Here is a 13668-nt window from a genome sequence, read left to right on the forward strand (position 1 = left end):
TAACGATTGCTCTAGGGATTACAGCAGACATACCTGATTTTGCACAGTCTATGTTAATAATTTACCACATTAAGTGACACCCAGAACGCATACAGCCATGCAGGACACCCCCATTCGTCATCCGTGTCACATGTGCACACGGTTGGGGGGTGGGAGTCACCCAGACGATGTTTTGGTGTTTGCTTTCAGGATTTAGTTATTTTAAAGACTTTCAAGGAGACAAATAACATATTATCCTTGTTGAGATGTTCACTATTTCTGTTTTCTGCACCTGCCTCTGGGGCCTCGTCCCCCTGGTGACATTTTCTGCCTCGAGAACGTCCTCCTCGTTTCTTTCCTCCCAGCCTGTTGGTTTTGCCTCTGTTCCTGGAGATGCTGCGCCTCATTGTAGGATTCGGACTAGACTCGCCATCCCCGCTGCCTCTTGGCCTCCATATCCGGCGAGGAACTGTCGTGGCTGGACTTGCCGTCACTTGAGCACTCCGTCCCTCTGACGGCTTCCTGGCTCCGGCCTCCATCTCCGGTTCTCTTAATGGGATGAGTCTGGCCCTGGGCCCCTTTGAGTTTGTCCTGTTTGGGTGTCATGGAGCTTTGCGATTGTGTAGATTTGTGTGTCTGCCAGGTTTGAGCAGTTGTCAGCCATCTTTGCTCCGAGGCACTTTGCTGCACCATCTTCTCTCTCACCCTGGACGCCGGGAGGTTACTTTTAAAGTTTGCTTCACATTATTTTTTGGCTTTGACCGACCGTCCTCTGTATGAACCCACACTCTGTTTTGGGGCCTCGCACAGACCTTGGTGTCAGGCCCATCCAAAGACCCAAAGCAGCAAGAACCAGAACCCCCGCCGCGGCAAGGCCACCGTGCAGGTGTGCCTGGCCCGGGGACTGTGGCGGGTGTGGTCAGTGACTAGTGCACGGAGGGCGCCCAGCGTCCGTGGGGCAGCCCACCCAGGAGATACGGGCCATGGGAGCAGGGCAGGGTTTCCTGCCACAGTGATGGAGTGGTGAGCGAGGGGGCGGTTCATGGGGCAGCCGTGGGGCAGTGGGGCTACCTTGGCTGTCAGAGGTTCTGCGTTGATGGCGGGAGGAGCCAGCCGTGGCCAGTGCTCTGTCTGGCTGTGTGCAGCCCCTGAGCTCCCCTGCAGGGTCAGCTGGGGGAGCCACACCATTCCGGAGGGATGGCTGAGCCGGCAGGTGGCCCAGAGCAGGGCTCTGACCAGGGGTGGGGGTCGGGGAGGCTGAAGTCTCAGGGGAGGAGCCAGGCGGGGGTGGGGGCCCTGCATCCCACGGTTTCTAGATTGATCTAGAAAGTTCAGTTGTGCTGCTGAATGGAAGAGGGTGAGTGGGACGAGGGGGCCAGGACAGAGGAGCTCGGGTGGGGACCCCACTATGGTGACAGCACCCAGGGGCCCGCTGGTGACCCAGGTCTTGGCGTCCAGGCTTATCGAGGGAGGGGCCGCAGGGCTGGGCAAGCAGACAGTGCCCGGAGCACACACTCACATCTAAGTGCCTGGACACCCCGCAAGGGGCCCTCATTCCCTCCCCGCACCCCGAGCAGGGCAGAGGCCTGGCCCCAGCGCCGCCCGCCGCCCCCCGCCCCCGGTGCTCCCTGCCGCTGGCATCCCGTCCATCAGATAGCGGCCCGTACCCGGCAGCGCTCCACGTTCGTGGACTGGCTTCAAGTATTTTCATGAACCCTCGAGAGAATGATTAAAAAATAATTAACCTCATTTAGCCTGATTGTCATAAAGAAATTAGCCACATGAGTCACCTGCGATTTGCCTGCCTGCCTGCCTGCGCACGCTGGGCTCCAGGTGCTTGCGGTCGCCGGGGAGACAGCTGCCCGCCGCCGGGGGGAGGGGCCCGAGCCTCATCCGGAGGACCGGGACCCGCCAAAGCCCCTGCCCACCGGCTGCGTCCCTGCTGACCGTAGGTGGCAGACGAGGTCCCCGGTGCATCGGCACATGCCAGGCCCCCGCCCGGAGCCCCGTGGGCTTGCCTGGGCAGTGGCCGGCCCCTCAGCCCAGCGCTCCAGGCAGGGGCGTCCTCTGACGCAGGAGCCTGCGGGGTCTCCAGATGTGGCCCGGGTGGCCACTTGTGCTGCGGCCAGGTGGCTGCGGGGCTCCAGGATGGCCGGGGGGGCGGGGCGGGCCTGCCCCTCGCTGTCCATCCCGGGGCGACCTGGGGGGGGGAGTGGGGGGGTCTGCAGGGGCTCTCAGCTGCGGGCTCCTCCCCTGCACGGGCCCCTCCAGGAAGGGAGGGGCTCAGAGCCAGCAGGGGGCGGGGGAGCGGGTCTGCGCATGGGAAGGACGAAGGGGAGACAATAAACCGTGAAGTAAGACACGTCTGTCCCCATCCCAACCGGGAGGTGTTGACGGCAAAGTACGAAAACACACAGTTTAGTTGTGGCCGCTTGGGTCTGGGGCCTCTGTTGAGCTGGTGACGTCGGATGTGTAATCAACAGAGACACGGTTTACTCCCTCGTTGTTGTGCGTTTATCCCATAAAATGTATATTCTTTCCCTCATTTCAACAGAATCACTAATCACGTCATACTCAAGATTTTCACTAAATATCTATTAACAGTGTTGCTCTAAAATATTCTTAAAAGCTGTGATTATATTCAGAGTGTACAAAACTTGAATACATTTCCATCAAATAAGTAAAGTTAAATAGAAAGATAAAAGACAAAGTACTTTTCAGTGTTTTCAAAAAGTTCTCTGCTGAGGTATTCAAAGGTACCTATTAAAAGTGAAAGTGCAAATTATAACGGACGGTTTGCAAAATCCAAATATAATTAATGATTATAACATGGAAATCAAAATTATTAAAATTAAGCTTTTGAAAATCTAATGCTTTTGAAAATGCAGCTAAATCTTACTGAAGGTGCTTTAAAGGAGCGACTTGCCATCTGAATATGAAGTAAGAGGAGGAGCCAGGGGTCCTTCCGGGCCTGCATCCTGTCGCCCATCAGAACGAGAGGAGGTGCCGGGCAGCCAGACCCGCACTGCTCTGTGGCCAGGACTGGACAGGTGAACTCACCTGGTCCTCTCACGCCCGGAGCTTCCTCCCGTCCCTCTGGGGCCCAGGCCCAGCTCTGCAGCCGCACTAGCCACAGGCCAGCCCTTCCCGTGATGAAGGCCTGAACCCGGGGCCTGGGTGTGCCGGCTGCACCGGGCAGTGCTGGGTCCCTCGCGGGTGTCCCCGCCCCGTCTTCAGTGAGTGTGACCTGCAGGTGCCTGACACGTGGGCCGGGACCACCCCCGCCGCCTACCCTTCTGGGCTGCGGTCACCTCGCTCACAGCCCGCTGGCCAGAAGCAGTCACCCACAGGGCTCGGGACAAGGATGGGGCCTCCCAGGCCTGGAAGGATTGCGGGGTGGCCAGTCTTAGGCCAGGACTCTCCCCTCACCCCTTACCTCCCCTGGAGCCTCTCCCTGCGCTTGACCGTGGGCTCACCTGGGGCTTGTGATGTCTGCTGGGGAGGAGCGGGCCAGCCAAGATTTCGCTCAGCTGTATGCATATTTTTGAACTCTGTTTCCTTTTAAAGTTTGCAAATGCACGTAAGTGTGACTGTCCTGACTCCCGTCCCAGCATGCCGTGCCTGCCGCTCCTCCAGGACGGGGTCCCTGGCTCTGCTGCATTGAGGGCCACCTTCCTAGACTCCCTGTGTTCGGGACTGTGGTCACCGAGAGACTGCAGCCCTTTGCGGGGTGTCCTGCCTCTTAGGAGCCCGGGGTCCTGCCTTGCAACGTGAGGGCTCAGCCAGGCTGGGCAGCCGACGCCCAGGTTCCCAGGTCCAGCCGAGCCCGGGTTCTCAGGTCCAGGCGCCTTCCTGGTCCCTTCCTTCCACCCCCTCCCCACACCACCCGCGGGCTCCTGCTGTCACTCGGCCCTGAATGCACTGAGGGGTGTTTTTCGTACCCCCACCACCGTCTGCCCCAGCATCCCACCCTTCCGTCTAGTCTCTTGTCTGTCTCTATGGAGCCACGTGGGGAAGGCATGGCACTGCGACGTGAAACGCACGGGCAGCCGCTTGAACAATGGACGTTCACTTCTTGTGGGTTGGTGCCCGGAGGCTGAGGCCAGGTGCCTGCACGGTCGGGTCTGGTGAGAAGCCTCTTCCTGGCCTGCAGCCTCCTTGCCGTGTCCTCTCAGGGCAGGAGCGGAAGCTCTGGTCTCCCCCTCTTCTCTCAAGGACACGAATCCCGCTGGGGCCCCACCCTCATGACCTCGGTTGACCTAGCTACATCCCAAAGCTCCCACCTCCAAACACTATCACACTGGAGCTTCAGTGTGTGAATGTGTGGGACATGACGGCCTCCCGCCCCGTGCAGAGAGCGGGGCCTGGCTTGGATTCCCTGCCCCGTAAGTATTCATGGAACAAGCGGTCCCCTTTCCCAGCACGCTGCAGTGGAGGCTCCCAGCCCCCTCCCCCTCCCTGGCGTCTGGGCCCTGCAGTGCCCACTGGCCTGGTACCTCCTTGATGGCGTGAAGGTCCCAGCTTTGGGAGCCTCCCGCACCAGGGGGCCCCAGGGAGGGGCATCCTCGGCTCCTCCTCTGTTTCCCTTGGCCCGGCTTCAAGTCCAGAGCCTTTGTCCTCAAGGCGGAGCCTCGTCTGAGGCTGCAGGGCCTCCCAGGTCCCATTCCCCGAGGAGCCGCCCTGCCGGCTGTGAGGTAGTGATTGAAACTGACCCCAGGAGGACTCGTCCTGAGGTCAGACCGTGGAGTCCCCATGGAGGGCCTCGCAGAGCTGCCCAGGGGTGGCTGAGAACTTAGCTCAGGAGCAGCCAGACCTGGGTTTGGGCCTGGATCCTTCTCGCTGGAGCTAGAGCCTGGCGCTCAGGGGCTCCACGTAAACAGGACCCGTGACCGTTGTTATTGTCATTTGTCACCATCGTCGCCCACTGTGGCTCGGGGGGCTGACCTCCCCGGGGTCCTCGAGGGCAGGGGGCCTTGAGTAACAGGCACTTTCTACTAAGCTGCCTTCCAGGGTGCCTTCACTGCCAGCTCTGCCCAGAGCACCGGCATGGGGAGCCCCACCCTCACCCTCGTGTATATATGTACACACACACACACACACACACACACACAGGCAGGCTCGCCGCGTGTTCAGACCAGTCACCAGCCCCTCATTAGCGATGACCCTCCAGGAGTCAGTCGTGCTCGGAACCTGTCCAGCTCCCTCCCTCACCTGCAGCTGCCTTGCGCACCTGGTCTGCCCAGATCCTATCAAAGCTGGGCCTGGCCCTAGCGCTCATCACCTGCGGCTGGTGGAGACTCACAGGCCTCGGAATCTCGTGGGGACCTGTCCTTACTGGTTAGACGGCCACACGCGCGTGCACAGGCACATGCATAGATACATGCCCACACGCAAACGTGCACAGAGATGGCTGGGAACAGGGCGCCCCGGTGAGGCTGGACGGAGTGGCCCGGACGTGGCCCCGTGGGCGGCGTGTCCAGCGTGGCTGTCCCTCCGCAGGTGGTGGGGCCCTCGAGGTCCCAGGAGCCACCCGCGTGGAGTGGTGTCTTCAAAGGTCCCTCCTGCTGGTGGGGGACGGGTGGGGCAGGGGGCACGGAAGCCGGGTCAGCTGGAGGCTGTGCTAGGGGGTTGGGGGCGGAGGAGATGGAGACTGGAGGCATTCGAGGCTGGTTTTTGGAGAATCCACGGGATTTGCCAATGGATCCACAGAGGAGCAGAGGCAAGGGGGTAAGGCTGCTGGCTGGAGCAGCCAGGCGGCCAGGGGTACGGGGACAGCTGGGGCAGTGTGACATGTGAGGCGCTTGCTTGGGCCATGGGCCCCTTTCTCCCCTATTTTGGCAATGTCTGCCCCCCAGCACCCTTGGGGAATGGCCTTCCTCCATGGCTGCTGTCGGTGGGACGGGGAGCCTGCAATCCACGCCTCAGCCACTAGGGCCGTGCCTCGGGGGGCTGGAGCCCTGAGCCGAGGGTCCCAGGACAGACACACCCCAAGCACGTCCCCCTCGGGACAGACGTCCTGTGGCCCTGTGACCCCAGAGCCCTCCATCCACTTCCACCCCCAGGGGCAGATTTTTTTCTTTGCAACCCGAGGAACCCGTCTCCAGGGCCTCTGCAAGCTCACCACGAGAGTGTGTGACACACGTGTCCTGCCTGAGCTCAGGGGACCACGGCAGGTCAGAGGCACAAATCCCAGGTTGTGAAACCGCTCAGCGTGTTAGAAAGGGCCGGAGCTTCCACGGGGATGTTCCTGTCTGCAGTGCTCACCTGTAATTGGTCTGCGTGTTCTCGTAGATTCTGTGGGGGCACTGCCCTCGCTCCACCTGTGGGTTGTGGCCCTGGCTCGACCGTCTGGCACACGCACGCCTGGCGTTTAATTCTGCCTATTATACGCCGATACCCGCCACCGGGAGCGAGGGGTTAACCCTGCCCAAAACCACTCTAATTTCAGAGTGCAAGAAATGAGCGGGGCGTTGTGTTGATTTGTGAGTAAGAGCATCTGGGCAGATGCTCGTCACCTGGATGCACAGAGAGCAGAGCACAGAGGGGACACACGGCTCAGCCTCTGTGTTCACAGCCCAGCGTCTGTGTCCATTGCCAGAAACGTAAGAGCTTCCAGCGGGGCCCCTCCTGCCGTCCAAAGCCAGTGAGAGCCGGCTGGCACCCCAGACCAGGGTCTGAGTCCTAGGGGGAGTGCAGGGGGGCAGCAGGGCTGCAGCCAGGCCTCGTGGGGCTTGGGGGAAGCCCAGGAATCCGCCATCTCCTCAGTGACCTGTCAGTGGGGCAGGGACATCATTCACTCATTCATTTGGTACGAACAGTGTGTTCTGCTCAGCCTGGTGGTGCAGGGGGGATGAACTACAAGATTGTTGCCCAGATCTTGGAAAGATTTGGCCAAGTGCTTCACAGCTTTGGGCAGGGGCTGGGTGGCCCACATTAGCTCTAGACACAGGCTCCAAAGACCCAGCGCCAGGCCTCTGGACTTTTTCACTCGAGGCTCAGGTGGACTCTGGTTGGTGGAAGGGACCTGTAAGCACGGACACCGCAGGATGCGGCCCCCAACGTGGCGCTGGCTCAGGTAGCCTTGCTTCACGTGGGGTCCCTGGCAGGTGACTGGGGGCAGGGCCAGCACGGTGCAGGCTGCCCTGGCCGGGTGGAAACTCCTGGGACCAGCCTGAGAGGAGTCAGGGGTCGGCCGGGTCAGCGGCGAGCATCCTGTGTCTGGAGACGCCTGGTCAGGCTCGGCTGCGTGGGGAGAACGCGAGCCACCCACCCTGAAGGGGACCTCAATCACCCTGCTCCCCCAGACCCGGTCGACATCTGAGCCTGAGCGCTGGCACCTGCCTTTCCTGTTCCGGATGTCCCTGTTTAGGGGCTGCAGGCAGTGATCTGGGACACGGCATCGGGTGACAGCTATCAGTGGTGATGGTGCCTGGCCCAGAGCCCCGGCCTCTGAGCTAAGCGGCACCGGGCGCCCTCGGCCTCAGGGCAGCCCCGTGGGGAAGCTGCACTGTTGCCATCCTAGGGGGTCCCTGGGAAGAGGCAGCCTGAACACTGGTTCCATCCGGCCCTGGAGTGCCATCCCCCCGCCAAGGCCTTAAGAGGTTCTTCCTGTCTGGGTCCCTCCTGGGGCCACGGGGCCGGGCAGAGCCCACCAGCATCACTGACCCGCTGATCAACGAGGCCTTTGGTCTCTGGTAGCGGGGCAGCTGTGGACGGGAAAGGGTCTCAGACAGCTCGTGACCTAAGTGACAGTGGAAGTGTGGGCGGGCGACAGACAGACGGAATCACGCTGTGGTCCCCAGCGGGCTTTTCTTGAGAGAAAATTCATATAACATAAAATTACCAGTTTTAAAGTTACTGTTCAGCGGCATTTAGCACGTTCACATTACCGTACAGACATCACCTCTGTCTGGTCCCCAAAGGTGAACCCCGCACCCATCAGCTGTCACTCCCCTCCCCTCTCCCGGCTGGCCCCCCAGAATCCGCTCTCTGCTGCTGCAGAGCTGCCCTCTGAGCACTTCACAGAAACGGAGTCGCGCACGTGCTCCTGGGGCCTGGCTGCTTTCGCTGAGCGTGGGGTTTTGAGGTCCGGCCGCCTGAACCTCAGCCTGGAGGGAAATCCATGCCTGGTGGGGCCTCTGGCTGGGGCTGTCGGGGGAGGGCGCGGGGAACCGGGGCTCTGCCTCGTTTCTGACCTTCCCTCCCACGTCCTGGCGCCCTGGCACCTTCTGCTGCGCAGCCCGTCCTGGCCCGCGCCTCCCCGCACCTGAGGGTCTGGGTTCTCGGCCTTTCTGCCGCAGATACAAACCCCACAAACCCCACAGCAGCCGAGTCACCCGGAGGCCTGGGCCCCCAGCCCGGGTGGGACCTGAGAATTTGTATTTCGAAGGAGTACCCAGGTGATGCCCACCTGCAGGAGAGGTGCTGCCCTGCCTCTGACGCAGGTCTGACTCAGGTCTGGCCCGCCCGGCAGAGCGGGGGCCTGCACGTGGCACGCCGGCAGCAGGCTTGTCGTCTAACTGGCAGCCAGGGGACAGCACGGAGCCCGGGAAGCTGGTTCCTCAGCGAAGGGCTCCGCACTGCCCACGCTCACAGTTTAACCAGAGTCCCATTGTTTTGCTGGGAAAGGCTCCTGTGGTTCATCCTATGACACTTCTCTGCAACGGAAGTCGTGTGCCAATCGAAACGAGCATTTAGACGTTCTGTGAGCATCAGGCTCACAGTTGCTCAATGATTCCTTTTGGATTTTTCTGGATTTTCCCTTAAATTAATCAGTACAAAATGCATAACTCTGCATAAACAATATAATTATATATGTATATATTTTGGCTGTGTTGGGTCTTCGTTGCTGCACACGGGCTTTCTCTAGTTGCGGCGAGTGGGGGCTACTCTTTGTTATGGTGCGTGGGCTTCTCACTGCAGTGGCTTCTCTTGTTGCAGAGCACGGGCTCTAGGCAAGCGGGCTCAGTAGTTGTGGCATGTGGGCTCAGTAGTTGTGGCTCGCGGGCTCTCGAGCGCAGGCTCAGTAGTTGTGGCGCACGGGCTTCATTGCTCCGCGGCACGTGGGATCTTCCCGGACCAGGGCTCGAACCCGTGTCCCTTGCATTGGCAGGCGGATTCTTAACCACTGCGCCACCAGGGAAGTCCTAATTATATCTTTCGATAAAATATTTATCTTTTGATAAAAAAATTATATCTTTTGATAAAATATTTAAAACCAAGAGGTGGGGGAAATGCACCTCTTGCTTAGATGGCTGTTTGGGTTTTTCTGTGGTTCATGTATCACTGATTGATAGGATCAAACAAGCCTCAGTGGACATTAGCACTGAACTGATGACCACGTCATAGGCCACTCAGTAGTCTGGGGCTCACACGAGTACTTTGACGACTGGCTGAGTTTCTCACCTGAGTTGGGGTTGACATTGCATTGCTGTTAGTTTGATCCATATCCAATCAGTAGATGATGGGACTGGATGGAGAAGTGAAGGTGGCAGTCAGGTGACAGGAGGAAAGGCTGTGTCTGAACAGAAGAGGGTACCTGCTCTATGACATGTCACCCAAACTTAGCTACTCGAGACAGGCACAAGTTTCCTCTCTGTCTCTGAGGGTTGGGCATCCCGTGGCCACCGGGCTGGGCGGTTCTGGCTCAGACATCCTGCGAGGCTGCCGTCAGGGGGTTGGCCGGGCTCCATCTTCTGGAGGCTTCCGTGGGCTGGAGGGTCCACGGCTGCCTCGCAGGGTTAGCCTTGTCGTGCTGGTCGTCAGTTGGGGGCCTGCGTGCCCTGCCTCGTGGCCTCTCCAGTGGGGTGGCCTGGACCATTTTATGTGGCGGCTGGGCTCTGAGAGGGGGTGGGGGAGAGACAGAGAGATGAGGGTGGGAGAGAGGTGGGCAGACAGAGGGAGAGACTGGGCTGCCCCCAAAGCTCCCGGCCCGCACCCCCAGGGCCGCCCGCACCACCCTGGGGCCACATCTCTCGTCTGGGATCTTCACTTCCTCCTCTGAGGGGCCGTGCATGGCACATCCCGCACCCCTCCCGTCTGCCCCGCTAACAGCTGGCAGCTGGCCCTGGGGCCCATGCCACTTGGGGTGTCGGGCCGGGCTCTGGGACAGGGCACAGTTCGGGTGCAGGTCGTCTTCCTTGCTTCACAGGGGCCGGTGGGGAGGGGAGAGTGGCCAGGTCTCCCGGGTCCCAGGCCGGCCCCTGCGGAGGGACGTGGGGCAGCGGCCAGAGGTGGTGCATCCGCCTGGTTCCAGTGCCCGGGGTTGTGGGGGGGTGCAGCAGTGAGCTTCCCTTGCCGGGCCTGCAGCTGCCTGCGTGGTGCAAGGTCCCCTGGTGTCGCCCAGCGGGGCACTGGGCTTGGCGCTCACTGCCCTCGGTGCCGTCCGGGCTCCCGAGCCACAGGCGACGTGGGAAGCGCGCTGATGGGCCGCTCCTCCGGCAGCTCCTCCACGCACCTGCCCCCCGACTCGAGGCCCCTCCGGCTGATGTCCCCGGTGGCACTCGCTGGGTCAGAGGGCTGGCCGCTCTCAATGCCGAGCTCCCACCAGGGGCACGAGGCCCAGGCCTCCGCCGCAAGGACGGTGGCACTGGCCCGGCCCACCTTCCCGGCTGGGGCAGGGTGGGCCCTAATCCAACAGCGGGCACCCTTGAGTGGAGCTGTGAGAGGACAGAGCAGGGAGAAGCCAGCGATCAGGGGCAGAGGCGCAGCCAGGAGCCTGGACCCCGAGGCTGCGGCACCGTGGGCGTGGAGGTCAGCCGCTCGCAGACCTGAGACGGGTCTCGGCACCCCCGGGCCAGGGAGCCCACGCTGGCCCCCCCTCCCACCCCCGGACACCTGCCGCTCCAGGGCGCACGCAGCCCTTCTGCTCATGAGGCGCCGCTCCGCAGACTTCGGGGACAGAGGTGGGGACAGGAGGGGCCGGGTGAGGAGGGGCCCAGGAGGCACGAGGCTCTCCAGGGCGGGGAAGGAGCCTGCGCCCCGGGTCAGGGCACCCCTGGAGCCTCCCTTAGCAGGTGGAGTGAATGGCCCTGAGGGGGAGGGGGAGTGGCTCAGAGGGAGGGCCGCCCTCAGGAATGGGGCTGCAGCGACCAGGGACTCGGCCTCACCTGCAGGGCAAGGGGGCAGGTGTGTGGGCCTAGTCAGGGAGGAGTGAGGCAGCTCAGCTGAGGAAGAAGGGGGGTCGTGCAGGGAGCCCGGGGAGGGCAACGGCCTCTGACCCCGCGGTCCCCCACGCAGCAAGGAGGCTGAGGCCGGGGCGCCGTCTGTGGGAATAACGGAGAGACTGCGTGCACTCTGTGTATGCCCGCTGCCGCCAGGCGGGCTGGGTCCCGGCCCCCCCACCTCACTGACCGGGCAGAGTGACACCCGCACCTGCCTGGGCGAGAAGACATCGCGAGAGAAGATCTCGATGCGGGACTGAGAGTCCACAAATGCCCCAAAGTCCGGTTCTATTTAAGCCAGAAAACTATGCGTTCACCGCCACTACCCCGAAACCCATTTAAAACTGAGCACACGGTGCCCCAGGGCAGCATTCGCACAGCCTGTGTCTTCGGAAGACACGGGTAACAAGGATAGGACACCAACATGGAGGCCAAAGTACTCTGATTTGGGGCCAGTCTGGGGCCAGCTGGCCATCAGGCAAGTGGCCTGTGGATGGTCACCCTGGACCCCGAGCTTTCTTCTCTCTGGTAGGTCCTTCCGGAGGCCCCCCAAGCCTGGCTTCCCTCCCCAAATCCCAAGGTCCCCGTGGCAGGGGGGGGCGGGGCCCCTGCTCTTCAGATGCTGGGGACACCCAGCCCCAGGGAGGCTCTGACCTCTGCCTGCCAAGGGCAGCTGGGGTCCCGAGAGGGTGCAGGCCAGGGCACAGACCTAGCCCTGTCCCGGCAGATGCCCCCCAGGGTGGGAGGCAGACCGCGCCCATCTCCATCCTGCTTTGGGGCACCTGGGCCAGCACCGAGAGGGAGCCGGTGAGTCCCATTGGTCTCCCCAAAGCCTGGCCTGTTGCATGCCTGTGTTTGCACGGACTGGGCAGAGGGAGGGCGGCTGGCAGGATCCCCGGTGTAGGGTGCAGGGTGGAGGTGCACGCCTCCCCTCCCGGACTCGGGTTGACTCACATCAAGCAGTGGGGCCTTTGTTCCTGCCGCTCTGAGCGCAAGGCTTTCTTGCTCCCCAGCAGCGCTAATTACACCTCTGCCTGCTCAGCCCCCATCCCCAGCCTTTGAAGTGGGTGCTGCCCCGCCGGCCTCACACCCCTGTAATTGCAGCTTCCCTCCAGGCCCTGCTGCTGGTTGCTATGTTTTATTGGTTTTTTTCACTAGGTTGTTGGGGGAAATTACAGTGCAGCTCCGAGTAGAAGGTAAAACCTATGCTTTTATCGGACTTAGATTAATGTGGGTTAATCTGTAAAGAATTTTAAGAACATGCTTTGTGTGGCAAGGATGGGCTTGGCCTGGAGGTGGGAACTGGTGCCCCCGGCCAGCTGGAAATGATGGCCTGGTGGGCCAGGGGGAGGAAGCAGCCTGGTGGCCTTGGCACCGAGGCTGAGAGGTGTGGCCTGGCCTCCACAGGGCAGATGTGCAACGTCCCTTGTCCTGCCTTTGGGGCACCGCGGTCACTGAAATAGCACAAAGCAGAATGCCCTGGCTACCTGGCCACTTCGCATCTGCTCCCTTTTTATAACCAGCTCATAAAACTAACTTGAGTGATTAAACTAATGCAGCTTTTGGTATTTATTTACTTATTTTAAAATTTATTTTATTTATTTATTTTTGGCCGCGTTGGGTCTTCGTTGCTGTGCGCGGGCTTTCTCTAGTTGTGGAGAGCAGGAGCTGCTCTTCGTTGCGGTGCACGGGCTTCTCATTGCGGTGGCTTCTCTTGTTTCGGAGCACGGGCTCTAGGTGCACGGGCTTCAGTAGTTGTGGCACATGGGCTCAGTAGTTGTGGCGCACGGGCTTAGTTGCTCCACGGCATGTGGGATCTCCCTGCACCAGGGCTCGAACCAATGTCCCCTGCAGTGGCAGGCGGATTCTTAACCACTGTGCCACCAGGGAAGCCAGCTTTTGGTATTTAAAATGAGCCAAAAGCCTGTTAGTGGGGGAAAAGCAGGGTCATGCTTCCTTCTACCCAACTCCACTCCCCCATCTCACATTTGGTCCCAACATAATGGGTGGAGCCTTTAGAGATGACCACTCCAGCAGTAAACATGCTTCTAGAAACAATTACTTGGGGTTGGGAGGGGGGTTGTGGTGTCTGAAATTCAGCATACCTTCCTCCTCCAGGCAGGCTCCTGGTGACAGCGAGCTGCCTTCCCTCTTTCTGGGATGGGCTTCCCTGGGCCGCATTTGCGGCAAACCTGGCTGAGCCCAGGACCTTCAAAGGAAAACTGCCAGAGCCTCATTGAACCCTAAATGTGACATAATGCTGAGCTCTTGGACAGGGTTCGTCTAGGTGGAGTCTATAACAAAGAGTCCCTTAGAAGCTTCTGGGATGTCATCATAGGGCAGAATAGTGTAGAAAACAGTAAATAAGCACCTAAGGCGTGTGGTAACCTACTCAAGGAATAGAGGTGCCCCCACTGAGAATAGTTCCGAACATCTGGATCCACGTAAATGGATCACATTGAACTTCCTTACCACCGTGGTTTCTAGACTTAAATCTTAACATAGGAGACCCTTTCCCCCTAAAGTG

This window comes from Lipotes vexillifer, unplaced genomic scaffold (genome assembly GCF_000442215.2).
Source record: "Lipotes vexillifer unplaced genomic scaffold, Lipotes_vexillifer_v1.1 scaffold545, whole genome shotgun sequence".
In the NCBI taxonomy this organism is placed as follows: domain Eukaryota; kingdom Metazoa; phylum Chordata; class Mammalia; order Artiodactyla; family Lipotidae; genus Lipotes; species Lipotes vexillifer.